The 19,699-nt window shown below is 39.6% G+C and overlaps 1 protein-coding gene across 1 annotated transcript in view; it reads left to right on the plus strand.

Annotated features, from left to right (window-relative positions):
- Positions 1 to 19,699, plus strand: part of LIN28B (lin-28 homolog B) — a 121,189-nt gene that overhangs the window by 79,996 nt on the left and 21,494 nt on the right. The gene's annotated exons all lie outside the window — the stretch shown is intronic.

Genomic DNA, 19,699 nt, shown 5'->3' on the forward strand with positions numbered 1-19,699 from the left:
GAAACAGGGGAAATGAAATTTGTTAGTATGGTTGTCAGAAACAGATCTTTGTCAACTGATAGTAAGCACAGTTACCAAGGCAATGATTTACTATCTTAGTGTTTAAAAGACTTAAAGATTTTTGATGACTTTCTTGATTTCTTTCTTTCTTTTTTTTTTTTTTTTTTGACAGGCAGTTAGACAGTGAGAGAGAGAGACAGAGAGAAAGGTCTTCCTTTTTCTGTTGGTTCACCCCCCAAATGGCTGCTATGGCCTGCATGCCACACCAATCCGAAGCCGGGAGCCAGGTGCTTCCTCCTGGTCTCCCATGCAGGTGCAGGGCCCAAGCACTTGGGCCATCCTCCACTGCCTTCCCAGGCCACAGCAGAGAGCTGGACTGGAAGAGGAGCAACCGGGACTAGAACCCGAGTGCCGGTGCCGCAGGCAGAGGATTAGCCTAGTGAGCCGCGGCGCCAGCCTCTTTCTTGGTTATTAATCAAGTCTGCTTCCTAAGACAGTTTTAATAATGAGAATAAAATTGTTCCTTGATCCAGATTTCATGTTTTATTAATGTAGTTATAGAAAGTAGCTTTAAAAGTCTTATAAAATATTCTGCAGTCTGCATTTCAAAGTGCCTGTTTTCCCTTGATTAGGTATTTATGCTGGTTTAAATTATTCCTACTTCCTTCCATTTTACTTTATTTTTACTTTTTATATTCTGCAAATTTTCATAATACAAGATAGAAGGAACACAGTCAACACCCATATATCCTCACTTGTAATATTTCAATTATTATAGATATTTTGTGGAATTGTTTTAAAGTATGTTACAGATGCCATGGCATTTATCCCTATTTATTCCTATCAAATTAACTTTGATTTTCCAGTTCCTGGCTCCTGGCTTTGGCCTGGCCCAGGCTTCATTTACACAGGCATTTGGGGAGTGAACCAGCAGATGGCAAATCAGTCAATCAATAAATCAGTCACTCCGTTTCTTTCTCTTTCAAGTAGATGAAAAGAAAATACATTTTTTAAAAATTGTATTTCTGTATATTTTGTTTGGAGTATTGTTTAAAATTCATATTCAAATTGACATATGGTAAAATTGACTTTTTTTTTTTTTTTTTTTTTGGTGTACAGTTCAATGAATCTTAACGTGTGTATATACCTGTGGTCACCACCACAGTCTGAATTCAAAAGAGTTATCCCACCAAAAATGTCCCTCTTATTATCTATTATAGTTACCCCTCCCCCACCTATGATCTCCGGCAACCAGAGGCTTACTGTAGTCTTTTAGTGGACAGCATATAAATGGAACAAAATATGATACAAGCTTTTGAAGTTAGATTTTTTCACTTAGCATAATGTCTGTGAAATTCGTCCAAGCTGTTGGATATACCAATAGTTGATTCCTTTTTTTAATATTTTTTAATTGATTCCTTTTTATTGTTGAGTAGTATTCCATTATGTGGATGTAGTTATCCACCCATTTATCTGCTGAAAAGCATTTAGGTAATTTCTAGTTGTGGCAGTTAGGAATAGAGAAGCTATAAACATTTGTGTACAGATTTTTGTGTGAACATTAGTTTTCATTTTTGGAGTGATATTGCTGGATGATATGGTTATAGGTGTAGATTTAACTTTGTTAGAAACCACCACATTATTTTGCATTCCTGCCAGTAATATACAGGAGTGTCAACTGCTATGGATGTTTGCCAGCATTTGAGTTTGTCAGTTATTTTAACCTTTCTAATGGGAATGTAATGATAGCTCACCATGGTTTTAATTTTCATTTCCCTAATGGCTACTGATATTGAACATCTTATGTTTCTTTGTGTCATTTCCTTCTTGGTGAAGTGTCTGTGTCTTTTGCCTGTTTTTTACTGGGCCATTTGTTTTCTTATTGTTGCACTTGGAGAGCTCCTTATATTCTGGATACCAGACCTTTGTTAGCTGTATGATTTGCCACTATTTTCTGTCAGTTGGTGGCTTGCCTTTCCAATTTCTCAGTAACTCTTACAGAGCAGAAGTTTCTGATTTTGTTAAAGGCAGTTTATCGATTGTCTATTTCATACCATGTTTAAAAGAATTCTGTGCTTAACTCTCGTCCACAAAGATTTCCTCTATTGTTTGCCTTATTTGTTTTATTGGTTTATTTTTTACAAGTATGTCAGTGATCCATTTAGAGTTACTTCTTGTATAAAGTATGAGTGTTACATCAAGGTTCATGTTTGCCTGTGAATAATAGATACTGTTTGAACACCATTTGTTGAAATGATTATCCTTTCTCTTTAAATGCTTTTTAGATTACAAAATTTAACAATGTAACTAATTTCTGTTCTTTCTATTACATGGAGTTAATGTGGTTAACAAATTGAAAATTTGATTTTATCACTCAAGAAAGCTTATTAATTCTATTATTTATATGTAGAATAGAATCATATTTTATGAAGAATTTTGTCTTTGTGACAAAAAGCATAAACTAATTTTGAAAATTCTACCATAAATGAGTTTACTATTTTTTAACAGAAAACTTTTATTTAATAAATATAAATTTCAAAAGTATAACTTTTGGATTATAGCGGTTCTTCCCCCCATAACCACCCTCCCACCCACAAACCATCCCATTTCCTTCTCCCTCTCCCATCCCATTCTTCGTTAAGATTCATTTCTAATTATATACAGATCAGTGAGTTTACTATTTACAAAAGACAATGAGTTTTTTTTTCATTCTGTCTTAAAATTTTGATGAATTTAGTGGCCAGTTACTTGTGTCCAGGCACTGAATAACAGTAAATATTGTGTAATTTTGTTTTAAACCCACCACATTTTTTGAAAAATTCTATTAAAATTTCACATTAAATAACTTCAGATTTTTTTTTAAATTTAGTTTTTCTTATGTTCATTTTCAAAATATTTAAATGATGCTATAGAACTTTTTATAATAAGATGAAGATTATGTTAATAAATGACTAAGAAACTCTGTTTCTTTTAATAAACTAGCCTATGCTTGGTACCTTTTTATTCTCTTAGAAAATACAGTGTACTATCAGGAAAAGGAAGCAACTTCCACAATGTGAAATTGTGAGGGTAGGGTGATGGAATGATGATTTTGTTTCTATTATTGATTTTAGTGTTTATATGACATATGCCAGCCAATAACATAGAATTGAATATTTTATATAATAAAATTTTAGTTTGTGCTACCAGATATTTTAAATGAATAAAAAGGCTTTGGACTGAAACTGCTGCTCTGGACATCTTTCTATATAGGTTAAATGATTTTAATGCTTATTAGTGATTACAATATATGTAACCTTGAAGAATATTTGAAGTGCTGCATATGTGGTAGATGTATATATTGAGTGTATACATGCATCTTTGTACTTTTTTTATTGTTTATGCTTTCTCTTTTAACTGTTTCTTAATTTTATTTTTCCCCAGGGTAGTGGCTATTGTCTTTGTTCTCCTTAACCTTCCACATCTTTTGACTCAACCACAGAACTTAAAGTTTTATTTATAATAATACAAGTTCTCTTTTCAGCAATATTGATAGGAGATCTTTAAAATAACTTAGAAAATTATATTAATATCCTGATTTTTTTTTTCATTTGGTGCAGTATTTAATTTGCACAATAGCATTAGCACATGAGTAAGATTTTAGATTTTTCTACATGAGTTGAAACAGTGATATATTTTGTTTGGAAAGATGGTTAATTTTAAAAATGTTTGATATTACTACTTTTGGCATGAAAGTATAAGAAATTGTTTTCATTTTATCACATTAGAGAGACTTGTTAATTCCTGATTTTAACACACCCTTTGTTTAGAATTAAGAATTGATTATAAGATTTGGCATTATTTGTAGTGTAATATTAAAATGGGATGTCATGATATGTTTATCATTCATGATCAGAAAGGCCAGGGTGTGCATAAACAAGCTGTTCAATGTCTGATTTACTCTCAGCTCAGAAGAGTTAACTTGCCTTCTTTTTTTTTAATTTAAGAAAGTGGAGATGTATGATAGTAAAGTTATTTTTATAGGGCCATAATTTCTCAAGTTTAAATTTTTTTCTAATTTTTAAGGTTTTGGAGGCCTTAAGATTTTTGGTTTGAGGGTTTTAAAAACAAACTTTTAGGCTTTCTTCATTGAAGTGCTATATATTTTCATTTACTTTATGTATTTAAAACATTTATTTATTGTCTGCATTCACCTTTAAGCAAGTGAGCTCCAAACTAGTGTGATACCCAACACCAGCTTACCTACAACAGTGGTGTAACCTCTTCCACTCATGATATCTGGTGTATGTGAAATTTTCTGGGGACTTACCCTTGGGAAATCTAGTAGTATACTTTTAGAGAAATCTTCATAGCATTCCTGAATATAAGAAACCTATACTTCAGTTTAGGATGCTATTTTATTAGGGAATATAGGTTTTACTTTAAAAGTTCTTTCAGTGATGTGATTGTTCATGTTTATGATGTCCCAGAACCTGTTCTCCAAAGAAAAATGAAAATTTTCTTTAGGTCCTAGAGATATTTGAAAAATGTAAATCAACAAATTCCAATAAATAACTGTTTCACCCTGATACTTGTGTGATTAGATTTAGGAATTTGCTGTTTAGTGGATTCCTATTGTGGCAGAGAAATCTTTCAGGCATGAATTGATAGTCCAGATCCTTTGAGGTCTGTCTATTCTGACCTATGACCCCTATTCTTACAAGGTCAACATCTGAGGGCAGGAGATTAAGGCAGTTTAAAGACCAGAATGGTAAATGGAATGGAAAAATTAGCCAGCACATTTTGGGTGCAAAACATCAAAGTCATCAAATAGTTTGCTTATTTTAAACCTGACTTATGGGACTAGCAAGCTAATTTTAATGTGTATATTGGCATAATAAATTTAATAATCATAACTTACTTTATGATATTATTTAAACTGTATCACACAATTTAAACTGATACAACTTAATCTCAAAATATCAGGAAATGCAAAAGTAGTTTGCCATAGTTGTCAGTCCATCTGTACAGTTTTAGAAAACATTTTCCTTAGCTTTTACTATCAAATATTTTAATTTATCAAGAATGTTTAATAGAATGAAATATATGGACCTATACTGGCTGATAATTTTAAGTGGCAGGGAATTAAGTTTTAGTTCTATACTGTTGACTTTAAGAAATGCATATTTTTAAAAGATGGAGATAGAAAATAGGAGAAGGTAAGAGGCAATTTGTCTTTCTTCCTTCCCTGCCTTTTTGAGTCTTTGCTCTTTTAAATTTTTCATCTTTACCTCTGAAAATAATCCTTATGCCTTTTAATTATGTGCTTTTCATTGTAATTCTAAAATGCAGACCATAGATTTTCCTCCTTAGTTCCTGTGTTTCATTTCCTTGTAAGAAATTGTCCACAACCTTTTATTTTACATTTGTTTGTATCCTGGACAGCTGTGAATTTGCATCTTCTGCTTCCTACTAATGACTGGCAAGGGCTAGAGTTGAATAACTGAGCTGTTGCATCCAAATTTTCATTCATCCATATAGTGACTAAGGAAATTAGTAAAACCAATACAATACCAGAGTCTCCTCAATCTTCTGCATTTTTTATTGTATCGTAAATTTTCCATTTTATAGTCCTAATTTTAGGGTAGTTTTCCATGTCCTTTCTTTTTGTGATTATTTGACCAGCGATCTCTTAATGAGGCAATTATAGTTGTTTCCTTCTTTCACATTATCTTAGCAGATGCTCCCCCTGCTGTGACCTCTGTTCAGGCTGGGCAGACAATGTGCCATTCTCATCACCCTCTGCCAGACATTGTGTAAGGCTGAGCTTCACTGGGCGCTGCATAGGTCTCCCAAGATGCTGATGGAATGGTCAGAAGCCAAGTGGGAGTTCATTAGAATTTTAGGCTGATTTTCAGATTGTTATTTTATCCTAGGAATAATAGATAGTAAAATAATGTATACGGGGGGAAAAAGCTCCAGGAGCAACTTTACTTCACTTTCTTCCTTTAGACTTCCTTTAGCCTTGCTAAAATGAGGTCAAATATTTAATGTATGGTTTCAGCATAAGGTATTATGAATTGGATAATTTTGTAAGATTTTGAGATCCTTTGAAAAGAAGATATTAATTTAGCCATTTAACCTCTAATTTAAAATACGTTTATTTTTAAATGAATATTTGACATTGTTCAGAATTTCACTTAAGTTTTAGTGTTGTTTTTAAATCTTAAAATTTGTGTTAATTATCTTAAATATAAATTCACATGTTTTCTATCTCCTACTCATGATGTCAAATCTGTTCCCATATGAATAGAATAAGAACTGATTAAGATGAAAGCTAATTAACAGAAAATATCTATATATGAACTACTAAATCCCTCCACTGAAGAGTTAGGTCTATCTGCCAACCCCAAGTAGTCATCCAAGTGAATCACGAAGTTGTCAGTAGCCCTTATTCTCCATTAACAAGGACTATGAATCAAATTCTATTCTGAGAAATTTGAAGAGCCTGTGCAAACTTTCTTCCAAATTTACACTGCAATTTTAATTTTTGAAACTTGGTTATAATAAACAGATTAAGAGCTATGACTTGAGCTGTTCTCCTATATAGGTTTTTATTTTTGTTGGTATAATAGGTTTACCTTATTTATATTGTAATTGATAATATAAAATATAATAATATGTAAGTTATAATCCATTGCACTTACCAATAAGAAATAGTAATGTAGTAAAGCAGGTTTAATATAAGCTATGTAAGTCAGTCATCTGCAATGCTTGGGACTGGAAATGTTTTGGATTGTAGATTTTTTCTTAGATTTTAGAATATTTGTATATAACAATGAGATGTCTTAAGGATGGAACCTAAGTCTTAATATGAAATATTTGTTTCGTATATGCTTTATACATAAAGCCTGAAGACAGTTTTATATGTTTTTAATGCACTAACATTTTGACTGCAAGCCATCACATGAGGCTAAATATTGAATTTTCCACTTATGGGCATTTTGGTGCTCAAAAGGTTTTGGACTGGGGCAGGCATTTGCCTAGGAATGTCCATGTCCATATCATAGTACCTGAGTTCAATTCCTGATTCTAGCCCCAGATTCCAGCTCTGCCGATGCAGACCCTAGGGGGCAAGTAATTGGGTCCCTGCCACCCATGTGGGAGACTTGGATTGAGTTTCTCACTCCTGACTGTGGCCCTGGAACAGTCCTGGTGATTGGAAGGCATTTGTGGGATAGAGTGGCAGATGGGAACTCTCTCCTGTCTTTCTGTCTTTCTCTCTCTCTCTCTGTCTCTCTTTCTCTCTCTCTCTCTCTCTTTCTCTCTCTCTCTGCCTGTTGCAAAAAGCTTTTGGGGTGTGAATGTTTGGCACAGCAATTGAATCACCACATAGGGTACCAACATACTATATCTGAATGCCTGGTTTGAGTCCCTACTAATGTGCTCCTGGCGGGCAACAGGCGATAGATAGCTCAAGTACTTGGGTCCCTTCCATGCACAATAGGATGCTTGGATCGAGTTCAGTCTGGCTCAGCCATGGCTTTTGAGGAGTGAACCAGCAAATGGAAAATCTCTCCATCTGTCTCTCTATTTGCCTTTCAAATAAAATGAAATAAATACGTTTGAAATTGTTTTTAAATTTTTGATTTTGGAGCATTTCAAATTTCTGGTTTTTGGATTAGAGATCCTCAACATATATATATATATGGAAGTGAAAAATGAAATGTTGGTCCATTGAAAGGAAGATAGACCATTAGGAAAGAGAATGTATATTTCTCTATATAAATATATACAAAAGAGCTTCAAGTTTTGTGAAAAATGGAAATAAAAGATTTTGATGCAAAACTATTTTTAAATTCATGAATAGTCTTTTCATAATACATATTTTTCATAAACTTTTTTAAGAACTCCTCTATGTGTGAATTTCAGTTTTTTCCACAAAATAAGCTTATATTTATATTTATATAAATTTTATATTTATATAAGCTTATAATTCCACTTTCTGTGGACTTTTTTTTAAAAGGTTTTATTTATTTATCTGAGAGGTAGAGTTACACAGTGAGAGGGAGAGATAGAGAGAAAGGTCTTCCTTCCATTGGTTCACTCCCCAAATGACCGCAATGGCCAGAACTGCTCCGATCTGAAGCCAGAGGCCAGGAGCCAGGTGCTTCTTTTTGGTCTCTCATGTGGGTGCAGGGGCCCAAGCACTTGGGCCATCTTCTGCTGCTTTCCCAGGCCACAGCATAGACGGATTGGAAGAGTAGCAGCCAGGACTAGAACTGGCACCAAATGGGATGCCGGCTCCACAGGTGGGGGATTAATCCACAGTGCCACAGTGCCGCCCCCATCTATGAACATTTTGAAATACTATCATTCAAGGCCAGCGCCGCGGCTCACTAGGCTAATCCTCCGCCTAGCGGCGCTGGCACACCGGGTTCTAGTCCCAGTCGGGGCACCGATCCTGTCCTGGTTGCCCCTCTTCCAGGCCAGCTCTCTGCTGTGACCAGGGAGTGCAGTGGAGAATGGCCCAAGTGCTTGGGCCCTGCACCCCATGGGAGACCAGGAGAAGCACCTGGCTTCTGCCATCGGATCAGCGCGGTGCGCCGGCTGCAGCGCGCTACCGTGGCGGCCATTGGAGGGTGAACCAACGGCAAAGGAAGACCTTTCTCTCTGTCTCTCTCTCACTGTCCACTCTGCCTGTCAAAAAAAAAAAAGAAATACTATCATTGATATATGTATCTTGATATGACAGAAGTGGAAGATGGGCCTAGGAAAATTATCTGTTTATAGAGGAAAAAATAAACTTGAGCTCACACCATATTTAACTTTACAACTATATTAGAAAAAAATATAGGAGAGTAAATTTATCAGTTTAGGTTTAGGAAAGACTTTTTTTAATTAAATAAATTTCATAATCTTTATTGTTAACTTTAAAATGGATACATAATACACATACAAAGTATGCACTAATCAGAAACACACAGATCAATGCATTGTTGCAAAATACACACATCCATGTAAACATCACGAAGGTCAAGATGCAGATACCACGGGCATCTCCACAGTCTTCCTCCTGCTCCCTCCCAGTCACTGCTACTTTATAGAAAAGACTTTTAAAGCAACAGACAAAAACATGAATCATAAGGGATAGGATTTATAAATTGACAGCTTTAGAATTTAAACTCCTACCTGGTAAAGGCTTCATTCAGGAAGATAGAACCCCTCAAAGTATTATAGGATTTAGGAATTTAATATTGTACAAATGTGGGGACTTGGGGGTAGTGGAAGAGTCAGAGCATTAGAGAAATAGCCACTCATGAGTCTCAGAAGCACTGGACGGGGTGAACAAATAGGAGTTTGCAGAGAATTGAAAAAGCCCAGCACATCAACTATTGAAGGGGAAGTAGAACAGGGAATTCCTGGAGAGACTTTTGCAAATGACTGCCTCCATGTGGCTCAGCCTCTGAGTTGAGGAAGAGGGCCTGTACTGTGTCGTAGTAAGCTAAGTCTCCGCCCTTGGCACTAGCATCCCATATGGGCACCGGTTTGTGCCCTGGCTGCTCCTCTTCTGATCCAGCTCTCTGCTTATGATCTGGGAAAGCAGTAGAAGGCGGCCCATGTGGGAGATCCAAAGGATGCTCCTGGCCCCTGACTTGGGATTGTCTCAGCTCTGGCCATTGCAGCCACTGGGGGAGTGACCCAGTGGATGAAGACCTTTCTCTCTGTCTCTCTGCCTGTAACTCTGCCTCTCAAATAAATAAATAAAATCTTTAAAATAAAAAGTTGGGGAAGAAGGATTCTCCAAAAGAAAATAAAAATGCTGTTTGTTATGAGAAGAGAAGTGGAATGTGAGGAGGCAGATGCAACTAATACTTGTAAAACAGCACTACTCAGAATAGCCCTTCTCCAAACTATTACTGATTTTCAGGCTTGTAATGTAAGTCAACATGCCTGTTCTTCATCAGAAGGCCTCCCTACTACAAAACCAGTGTTGCTTGCATTAAATCCCATTTCTTCATGTGTTCAGATATTTTCTTCGATTATTTGCTTACATGCTTTGTTTTTCATCGTTTCCTGTTTCTCTTTTTAGAAGTCCTATTGCTCAGCTGTTAGCATTCATGAATTTGTCTTCCAGGTTTCCCATCTTTTCTCTCAGCATTCGCATCTCCCGTCTTGCTGTAGTTGTTGGCTTGTTATTTTTGTACAATGAGTTATTCCAGAACATTGATTGAGATCTCAAGTGTGACCATTTTCTTTCACTGTAATTTTCTATTTAATTTTAAGATTTGAACCAGGTCTTTAGTTACAGGAAGGCTTTTGTTTGGTTGGTTTTGAACTGATTGGTTTACATAAAAATTCTCATCAGATGTCAGTGGAAGCCATATTTTCTAAAAGTGTAGTTCTGTCCCTCACGTTGCTCAGTCCTAATGAGTAACTGTATTTTTCCATCCGATCGTTGTTTTTTCTTTCCTTAACATGAGTGCAGAGTTGACTTTTCATGTCTATTTATTTATTTATTTATTTGAGATTTATTTTATTTATTTGAAAGACAGAGAGAGATGTAGAGACAGAGAGAGAGCTCTTCCATCCGCTGTTTCACTCCCCAGATGGCCGCAACATCTGGAGTTGCGCTGATCTGGAGCCAGTGGCCAGGAGCCAGGAGCTTCTTCCTGGTCTCCCACATGGGTGCAGGGGCCCAAGCACTTGGCCCATCTTCTACTGCTATCCCAGGCCATAGTAGAGAGCTGGATTGGAAGAGGAGCAGCCAGGACTAGAACTGGCGCCCATATGGGATGCTGGCACTTCAGGCCAGGGCTTTAACCTGCTGCGCCACAGCACCGGCCTCTATTTTATATTTATTTGGAGGGCAGGGTTACAGAAAATTTCTCTCTCTTTTCTGGGGGGGGGGGGAAGCAAGAGAGAGAGGGAGAGGCCTTCTACCTACTGGTTCATTCCCCAAATGGCCACCAAAGCCAGGGCTGGGCCAGACCAAAGCTAGGAGCCAGGAGCTTCTTCCAGATCTCCCATGTGGGTAGCAGGGGCCCAGGGTCTTGGACCATGCCCCACTGCTTTCCCAGACATATTATTAGAGAGCCAGATTGGAAGTGGAGCAGGCGGGACACAAACTGGGATGCTGGTATTGCAGGTAGCGACTTAACACGGTATGCCACAATGCCAGTCCTTTTCTTGTCTCTTGGGTAGAGGCAGAATGTAGCTGTGGAAGGTGTAGTTTCAACTTCTGTGGGCTGGCACCAGACAAACTATCATTTTATAACCCTGATGTAAGGAAGATGGTGGGAAGGTAAAAAGGTGACCGGCCAATGAAAGAACCTCTCTGCACCTTACTCTAGTCTCTGGAAGAATATGTTCCACTTATCAAAGGCACAAAAGAACTGCAAATACTTAGGGTTGAAGCTTAAAAAGAGACATTCGGGGTCTAAAGGAAGAAAACTAAAAACTGACAGCAATTCAAAAAATTCATTTAAAAATAGAATTTTTTAAAAGGTGAGTTTATTTTTAATGCAAAATATTGAAATCCATGTACAGTGGTTTTTTTTTTTAAAGCAAAAATATCCTCGTTTACAGCTATAAACAATAATTGAATGGAAAAAATGACCATTTCACCCATATACAGTAAATCTTAAAGTAATCACAGATCATTAAAACTATTAGTATAGGGGCCAGCGCTGTGTCGTAACAGGTCCCAGATGGATGCGGGTTTGCGTCCCGGCTGCTCCACTTCTGATCTGGCTCTCTCTGCTATGGCCTGGGTAGGCAGTGGAGGATGGCTTAAGTCCTTGGGCCTCTGCACCTGCATGAGTGACCCGAGGAAGCTCCTGACTCCTGGCTTCGGATCGACACAGCTCCTGCTGTCGTGGCCATCTGGAGAATGAACCAGCAGATGGAAGACCTCTCTCTCTTTCTCTCTTTCTCTCTTTCTCTCTGCCTCTGCCTCTCTGTAACTCTGCCTTTCAAATAAATAAATAAATCTTTAGGAAAAAAACCATATTAGTATAATATTCTTTTTTTTTTTTTTACCTAGTAAAAAAGTACACAAACTTCATGCATTTCATATATACAAATTTAGGAACATAGTGATTCTTCCTACCCTACCTTCCCTCCCACCTGCACTTCCACCCTTCTTTCATCTCCCTCTCTTATTCCCATTCTTATTTTTTACTAAGATCTATTTTCAATTAATTTTGTACCCATAAGATTAACCCTACACTAAGTAAGTACAGTGTTTCAAAATATGAATTCTCCATGAACTTTTTGAATTCTCTGCTATGCTTGGTTTTAATTCAACTTTTCATGAACTTTTTGAAGTATTCTCATATACTGACTTAACATAGGAGTGGCAGCATGTTAATGTCTTATTTATATTTATTTAAAATTTTGCCTCTGACATTTAATCTCTACAGCTGTAAAGTAAGCAAAATTTGGATTTATAATAAATTAGCATGATATTGTCAAAGATAGAAGGAAAAACTGTGTTACAGGCTTAACAGTTAAACTGTTAGAAGCAGTAATAGAAAAAGGAAATAGGGACTGGCGCTGTGGCTTAGCAGGTAAAGCCACTGCCTGCTGTGCTGGCATCACATATGGACGCCGGTTCAAGTCCTGTCTGCTCCACTTCCGATCCAGCTCTCTGCTATGGCCTAGGAAAGCAGTAGAAGATGGCCCAAGTTCTTGGGCCCCTGCACCTGCGTGGGGGACCCAGAGGAAGCTCCTGGCTCCTGGCTTCATATTCGCGCAGCTCCGGCCATTGCAGCCATTTGGGGAGTGAACCAGCGGATGGAAAACATCTTTCTCTCTCTCTCTGCCGCTCCTTCTCTATGTAACTCTAAGTTTCAAATAAATAAATAAAATCTTTTAAAAAAAAGAAAAAGAAAATAAATGATTATATAGCAGACTGAGAAAAATTCTAAGAGTGCCTGAGAGTGTTTTTTACTGTTAATTTTTTTAAAGATTTTATTTATTTATTTATTTGAGAGGTAGAGTTACAGACAGAAAGGTCTTCCATCTGCGTGTTCACTCTCCAATTGGCTGCAACGGCTGGAGATGCGCCAATCCAAAGCCAGGAGCCAGAAGCTTCTTCTGGGTCTACCACACTGCTTTCCCAGACCATAGCAGAGAGCTAGATGGGAAAAGGAGTAGCCAGGACCAGAACTGGCACTCATTTCTTTTTTTTTTTTTTTTGACAGGCAGAGTGGCCAGTGAGAGAGAGAGAGACAGAGAGAAAGGTCTTCTTTTTCCGTTGGTTCACCCGCTAATGGCCGCTCCGGCGGCGTGCTGCGGCTGGCTCACCACGCCAATCCAAAGCCAAGAGCCAGGTGCTTATCCTGGTCTCCCATGCAGGTGCAGGGCCCAAGCACTTGGGCCATCCTCCACTGCCCTCCTGGGCCACAGCAGAGAGCTGGCCTGGAAGAGGAGCAACCGGGACAGAATCCGGCGCCCCAACCAGGACTAGAACCCGAGGTGCCGGCGCCACAGGCAGAGGATTAGCCTAGTGAGCTGCAGCGCCGGCCTAGAACTGGCACTCATATGGGAAGCTGGTGCCACAGGTGGAGGCTTAGCCCACTTCGCCACAGTGTTAGCTCCACTTTTAATGTACCTTACAGAGGTAAATCTGTTGAATTAAATTCTGAGTGCCTTTATATCCACTCAAAAAAAATAAAAGCAATAATGTCAGTATATACTTATATAATAGTAAAAAAATTTACTAATTTTTTGCCTAGGAAGGAAGTCTTGCAGTGTATGTTCTGCCTGTTCTTCAAAATCTGATGCATAAAAAGCTGAGAAAACCTTACTAGAACTCAGACCTGTAAACTTGACCATATCACTCTCTAAATGATCGATACATGGTTTTCTTCCTAATATCACTTTTTTAAAAAAAATCTAAAACTTCGATATTCTTTCATCTACATGCTATTTTTGTTCTATTTTGTGAAATCGTATCCATATGTTTATAGTTTCCAATGGTAATTTAATAATAATTTTAAAAGGTTTTAAAATCACCCTATGTTTATGTGTTATTAGAACAGTAAGTTGCCTCATAAGTGTTCTTAAATTTTTCTCTTAAGTCAGAGATCACCAAAATATCTGAAAACTGTTAATTTTGGTACTTTGTTTTATTAGGAAATTCCAGACATGGTATAAATGTATCACTCTGTTTTACAAGTGATGCTTAAATGGTATGTAGGGTTAACTATGCTTAAGTAAATAAAAGTTGAAAGAAAAATAATGCTATTATTAATGAATGAGAGAAGTAGGCATGAAGAGACAAGTAGTTGTAATTAAAATTGCTGAAGAATGCTGTATACAAGCTTTGTTCAGTGCTCTCAAGGGATTTTTAAAAATTTCAAAAAAGTGAGGAGGGGTGCGACGCTGTGGTGTAGTGGGCTAGCCTCTGCCTGTGGTGCTGGCATCCTGTATGGTTGGTTCTAGTCCTGGCTGCTCCTTTTCTAATCCAGCCCTCTGCTATGGCCTGGGAAAGCCGCAGAAGATGGTACAAGTGCTTGGGATACTGCACCTGTGTGGGCCTAGAGGAAACTCCTGGCTTCTGGCTTTGGATGGGCTCAGCCGTTGCAGCCATATGGGGAGTGAACCAGTGGATGGAAGACCTTTCTCTGTCTCTCCCTCTCAGTGTCTGCAATGCTACCTCTCAAAGAAATAAATAAAAATCCTAAAAAAAAAAAAAAAAAAAAAAAAAAAAGAGGTGTGTGTAATAGAAAGACCTGCAATCTGAGATTTTTTTCCAGTGTAATTTCCTTAAGGACAGGGCCTCCTCTGCCTTAGTTGTCATTGCTGGATGGCAGGGGTGAGGAACATCTGGTCCACAGGCCATGTTAAGTCCTGTGAGATCATTTGGCCTAGCCCTGCCGAGGCAACTTCAGGCCGGACTTGATAATCAATAGCAGGCTAACTATTCAGTTGATAATTTTGTGAATGATGTTAGAAATATTCAGATGACCCTGGGCAGAATAAAAGATTCCCAGGCCTGCTAAGAAGTGCATAATAAGTTCTGAGTAAATATTTAGTAAGTGAAATAGCTGTGACCTTGGCAGGTAACTTCCCCAGCACCTCAGGTTTCTCGTATGTGAATTCTTGCTTTTATTTCAGAAGCTTGTGTTGAATGCCTACCATATGCCAGGAAACTAGCACAGAGCAGAGAAAGGGATATCTTAGGGTCCTGCTACTGTATAGCAACCATTTGGGAATATGAGTCAAATAGACAAAAACAGATGTACAGGGGCCAGCGCTGTGGCACAGCAGGTTAATGCTCTGGTCTGAAGCGCTGCCATCCCATATGGGTGCCGGTTTGAGACGCTGCCATCCCATATGGGTGCCGGTTTGAGACCTGGCTGCTCCACTTCCAAACCAGCTCTCTGCTATGGCCTGGGAAAGCAATGGGAGATGGCCCAAGGCCTCGGGCCCCTGCACCCGTGTGGGAGACCTGGAAGAGGCTCCTGGCTCTTGGCTTCAGATCGGCGCAGCTCCGTCCGTTGCGGCCAATTGGGGAGTGAACCATCAGATGGAGGACCTCTCTCTCGCTCTCTCTCTCTCTCTCTCTCTGCCTCTCCTCTCTCTGTGTAACTCTGACTTTCAAATAAATAAATAAATCTTTAAAAAAAATGTACAAATAAATGTATACTATGATGTCAGGTAGTAGAAACTCTCATGAAGAAAAATACAGCAGGGTAAAGGGACAGAGGGTACAGTTTGACTGAGGTTGGATGAGGAAATGCCTCAGGGGTCTAATGTCTGAGCAGAGACCTGGCTGTAGTGAGAGTCCAAACCTTGTCAAGATCTGAGGGAAGTGATTTCTAGAACAAATCCATGCAAATATTCTAAGGCAATCATGGGTTGAGCAGGAATGAGGAGCTGTAGGCCAGCAGGTGTGACCAGGTTGGATTAGCTGATGAGAGAGGTTCAGGATCAGAGAAACGGGCCATGTATTGGCCATGGTTGTTTATGGAATTTAATTTTATTCTTGTTGAGCTAGGTAAGTGTTGAAGGGTGTCCTACATTTTGTTTTGCAAAATCACTCTGGCTGCTAGTGGAAAACAGTATGGTGAGGTAAGAATAAAAGCAGAGAGACAAATTTGGAAGATGTTACATCAGTGCAGGTAGGTGAGAGATGATGATGGTATGGAGCATGGATTTGGCTGTAAATGTGGGAAGTAGTTGTCAAATTCTGTTTATATATATATATATATATATATATATATATATAATTATTTATTTATTTATTTATTTATTTATTTGAAAGGCAGAGTTACAGAGAGATCTTACACTCACTGGTTCACTCCCCAAATGAGCACCAAGGCCAGAGCTGGAATGAAGCCAGGAGCTTCTTCTGGGTCTGCCACATGGGTGCAAGGACCCAAGCATTTGAGCCATCTTCTACTGCTTCCCCAGGCCATTAACAGAGAGCTGGATGGGAAGTGGAGCAGCTGGGACTCGAACCAGTTCCCATATGGGACTGCAGGAGGCTTTACCTGCTAAGCCACAGAGCTGGACCTCTGGAGATGTTTTTAATGAGTCAGCAAGAGTTGCTGATGGATTGTGATTTGGCAAGGGAAGGAGAGGAAGAGATTCAGATGATTCCTGGGGCTGGCGGTGTGGCGTAGCAGGTAAAGCTGCTGCCTGCAGTGCTGGCATCCCATATGGCTGCCAGTTCAAGCCCCAACTGCTCCACTTCCTATCCAGCTCTCTGCTAAGGCCTGGGGAAGCAGTAGAAGATGGCCCAAGAGCTTGGGCCCCTGCACCCACGTGGGAGACCTAGCAAAACCTGGCTTCTGGCTTCAGAACAGCGCAGCTCCGTCCACTGCAGCCATTTGGGGAGTGAAGATCTCTCTCCCTCTGCCTCTGCCTCTCTGTAACTTTGCTTTTCAAATAAGTAAATAAATAAAAAAGATGACTCCTAATTTCTGGTGTGAGCCTGAAGGATTATGCAATGTATGATGACACCGCTTGGCTGAAGGCTGGTGCAGTTGACTGAGATAAGGATGAGAACAAGAATGGTTGGAGAATCAAGAGTCCTGTTTTGGATGTGTAAATCTGAGCTGCCTCTAGAACAGATTGTCAAATAAGCATTTGGATGTCTCACCTGAATTTAAAGGTAGAAGTAGGGTTGGCGATACACATTTGGGAACCATCCATATACTGAACATCTTTAAAGCCACGGGAATGGATAAACTCACTATGAGGCCGAAGGATTGAGAAAAATTTAAAAGTTGCAATTAGAAGATGTCGTTAAGAAAGAGTAGGCAATGGGCGAGGAAAACAAGGAGAGAATGATTCCTTGTATGCCAAATTAAAAAAAAAAAAGTCTCAAGGGAAGAGTGATGAAGTGCTGAGAAGGCGAAATGAAATTCAGTCACTTGGTTTCATAGGGTGGGGAATGACTGGTGAGTTTAACAAGGGAGGGGGGAGTTTCTACTACATGTAGTAAGAGGGTTAGATGACTGCTTCCTCATCTCAAAAGAAAAATCATTTCCATATTGATTTTTACATACAGGCTATGTAGTTCTTTTTGTTTTGACCTTGGGGGGAAAAAAGGAGACATTGATTCTTCCTATGCCTCAGATGTTTAGTGTTAATATTTAACATTTTTGAAGTAATTTATTGAACATATAACACTTTTTTTTAAAACAACTGTTTTTCAGGTCATGTGTATATATATATAAATATATTTTATGTTTAATATACAAATATATACATAATATATAAAATGTAAATATGTACTTATAAATATATACAAATATATATAAAGGTTTGTTTATTTATTTGAAAGGCTGAGCCAGACCAAACCCAGGAGCCAGGAACTCCATCCATGTGGATCCATTTGAGTGGCAGGAAACCAAGTACTTGAGTTATCTGTCCTCTGCTTTCCCAGGCACATTAGCAGGGAGCTAGATCAGAAGCAGAGGAGGCCAGAGCCGTGGCTCAATAGGCTAATCCTCCGCCTTATGGCGCCAGCACACCGGGTTCTAGTCCCAGTCGGGGCGCCGGGTACTAGTCCTGGTTGCTCCTCTTCCAGTCCAGCTCTCTGCTGTGGCCCGGGAAGGCAGTGGAGGATGGCCCAAGTGCTTGGGCCCTGCACCCGCATGGGAGACCAGGAGAAGCACCTGGCTCCTGCCTTCTTATCAGCGCGGTACACCGGCCGTGGTGGCCATTGGAGGGTGAACCAATGGCAAAGTAAGACCTTTCTCTCTCTCTCTCTCTCTCTCTCTCTCTCTCACTATCCACTCTGCCTGTCAAAAAAAAAAAAAAAAGAAGCAGAGACGCCAGGACTCAGACCAGCACCAACACTCTGATGCAGGATGCTGGTATCTTAAGCAGCAGCTTAACCTACTGCACCACAATACCAGCCCCTAGATAGCAATTTCATTAGGGCTGATATTTGGTGATTATACTCTTGGTATAGTTATGCTGGTTTTTTTTTTTTTTTTTTAACAGGCAGAGTGGATAGTGAGAGAGAGAGAGACAGAGAGAAAGGTCTTCCTTTGCCGTTGGTTCACCCTCTAATGGCCGCCGCGGTAGCGCGCTGCGGCCGGCGCACCGCGCTGTTCCGATGGCAGGAGCCAGGTGCTTCTCCTGGTCTCCCATGGGGTGCAGAGCCCAAACACTTGGGCCATCCTCCACTGCACTCCCTGGCCACAGCAGAGAGCTGGCCTGGAAGAGGGGCAACCGGGACAGGATCGGTGCCCCGACCGGGACTAGAACCCGGTGTGCCGGCGCCGCAAGGCGGAGGATTAGCCTGTTGAGCCACGGCGCCGGCCTGGTTTTTTTTTTTTAAAGATTTATTTATGTATTTGAAAGGCAGAGTTACAGAGAGGCAGAGGCAGAGAGAGAGAGAGTTTCTTCTGCTGGTTCACTATCCAGATGGCCATAAAGGCTGGAGCTGGGCCCATCTGAAGCTAGAAGCCAGGAGCTTCTTCCGGGTCTCCCTCATCAGTGCAGGGGCCCAAGGGCTTGGGTCATCTTCTGGTCCAGGCCATAGCAGAGAACTGGATTGGAAGATCAGCAGCCAGAACTCAAACCGGTGCCCATATGGGATGCCGGCACTGCAGGTAGTGGCTTTACCCGCTGTGCCACAGTGCTGGCCCTTATGCTGTTTATTTTACTGACCATTTTGATTGGTGTCCAAGGATAACAGTTCTGTTCTTGACTGCTCCTCATCAGACAGTAATACTTCCGGTACTTTAAAGGCCTTACAGATGATGATTTTTGTTATAATGAGTCGTTTCTATTTATGTGCTTAAACAATGGTATACTCACAATCCTTTTTCCATCTCTGATGTTTCTTCTGGGATCGTTCTACTTTTTCCTATGTAAAAATCTTCTAGATTTCTCCTGATACAAATATTTTATATTTTTCTATTGCTGCATTTGTCTTGTATCCTACTTTTTAAGTCTGAATATATGATTTTTAAATTCATTTAAGGTGTTTTCTCTCAGCATTTTTTTTTTCACTTTTTTTTTTTTGACAGGTAGAGTTATAGACAGTGAGAGAGACAGAGAGAAAGGTCTTCCTTCTGTTGGTTCACTCCCCTAATGGCCGCCACGGCCGGTGCTGCGCCAATCCAAAGCCAGGAGCCAGGTGCTTCTTCCTGGTCTCCCATGCGGGTGCAGGGACCCAAGCGCTTGGGCCATCCTCCACTGCCCTCCCGGGCCACAGCAGAGAGCTGGACTGGAAGAGGAGCAACCA

Source organism: Lepus europaeus, chromosome 3 (genome assembly GCF_033115175.1).
Source record: "Lepus europaeus isolate LE1 chromosome 3, mLepTim1.pri, whole genome shotgun sequence".
Lineage (NCBI taxonomy): Eukaryota > Metazoa > Chordata > Mammalia > Lagomorpha > Leporidae > Lepus > Lepus europaeus.